Consider the following 1,866-nt stretch of genomic DNA (forward strand, 5'->3'; position numbering starts at 1 on the left):
GTGGGGCTCACAGTCTTAATCCCCATTTTACAGATGAGGTAACTGAGGCCCAGAGAAGTTAAGTGACTGGCCCAAAGTCACACAGCTGACAATTGTCGGAGCCAGAATGTGAACCCATGACCTCTGACTCCAAAGCCTGTGCTCTTTCCACTGAGCCACGCTGCTTCTGGAGCCACACTGCTTGTGGACGGTCATTCAGTTTTCTACTCTGCCTCAGTTTCTCCTCGGGTGAAACAAAGTCATTTTTGCACCTTCTCAGAATTTGTGTGGCATGTGCATATTTTTAAAGCGTTGAAAATAAAGATTGTTAGGGTTATCATGCTTAATTAGTAGTAGAAAAAATAAGGAAACTGAAGGATGGCAGCTTAAGTGACAGTTCCAGAAATGCAGAGGTCTGTGGGGGAGATGGGAGAAGTGAAGACGTATCCAACAGGATTCTTTTCCCAGGATCTCCCCTAACACAGTGGACTCTTGAGTCTGGCTCTGCTCTAGAGTCCCTAGATTTCTGGGACTGAAACACAGAGAATAATGACTGGCAATTATCTATCACCTTGTCTTTTCTTATACCGAGTCGTTTCCAACCCACAGCGACACCATGGACACATCTCCCCCAGAATACCCCACCTCCATCTGCAATCATTCTGGTTGTGAATCCTTGGAGTTTTCCTGGTAAAAATACAGAAGTGGTTTACCATTGCCTTCCTCCGTGCAGTAAACTTGAGTCTCCGCCCTTGATTGAGCCCACTGTTGGGTAGGGACCATCTCTATATGTTGCCAGCTTGTACTTCCCAAGGACTTAGTACAGTGCTCTGCACACAGTAAGCGCTCAATAAATACAATTGAATGAATGAATGATTCTTCCATGGTGTTGCTGCCCAGCACAGGGGAGTTTAACTTGTAACAGGTTGTCTTCCACTCATTAGCCACTGGCCAAGCTAGGAATGGAATGGGTGTGGCTCTGCTTGATTCTCCCTCCAGTAGTCGAGACTGGTAGAGTACTGGAAACTCTCCAGGTATGATCCTGAAGGGATTATATCACCTAGTCCAAGGAATAAATCTGCTTCATAAGCTTTCCGTCTTCCTGTAACACCACTGCTAGCAAGCATAAACAAATTGTGGTACTCATTTAAGCAGAATCTATGCACCAAGTACTGTGCTTAGGTCCATACAATGCCGTCTCAGATCCTACGCAGTCCCTGTCCCACAAAGAGCTCACAGGTTGAGATTGAGGGCAGGGATCCTGTCTATCAACTCTATCGGGAAGCAGCATGGCCAAATTGGAAAGAACACAGGCCCAGGAGTCAGAAAATTGGACTCTAATCCCAACTCTGCCACATATCTGCTGTATGACCTTGGGCAAGTCACTTAACTTCTCTGTGTCTCAGTTTCCTCAACTGTAAAATGGAGAATAAATCCTACTCTCTCCTACTTAGACTGTGAGCCCCGTGAGGGACAGGGACTGTGACTGACCTGTTTAACTTGTTTCTGCTTCAGTGCTTAGACACAAAGAAAGCACTTAACAAATACCATAAATAAAATAATAATGCTAATATTGTATTGGATTCTCCCAAGTTCTTAGTACTGTACTCTGCACACAGTGAGCATTCAATAGATATGACTGATTGATCACTGTGAAGCCCATTCACTGATATGTACATATGCTGAAATGGCTAAGGGGAAGAACTAATTTGAGAGTTCACTTCAGGGCTCTTGAAGGACCTACTTAATATCTGAACATATGGGGATTTTACTTGGGTGGTGGGAGGGAACTGATACAAAATTCAGACATCTGTTGTTATATAAACCCTTAAGAAGAACACACTCAAGGGAGTTAGTATCTCTCCTGAAAAGAAGATGCCTATAGCA

At 44.3% G+C, this 1,866-nt stretch overlaps 1 non-coding gene across 1 annotated transcript; it reads right to left on the bottom strand.

The window, feature by feature from the left end:
* Positions 1-893: 893 nt before the first annotated feature.
* Positions 894-1,031, bottom strand: LOC119935554. The gene has a single exon (XR_005453376.1). It is a non-coding gene; the product is annotated as a small nucleolar RNA SNORA7 (small nucleolar RNA).
* Positions 1,032-1,866: the final 835 nt, after the last annotated feature.

The sequence above is a fragment of the Tachyglossus aculeatus genome, chromosome 1 (assembly GCF_015852505.1).
Source record: "Tachyglossus aculeatus isolate mTacAcu1 chromosome 1, mTacAcu1.pri, whole genome shotgun sequence".
Lineage (NCBI taxonomy): Eukaryota > Metazoa > Chordata > Mammalia > Monotremata > Tachyglossidae > Tachyglossus > Tachyglossus aculeatus.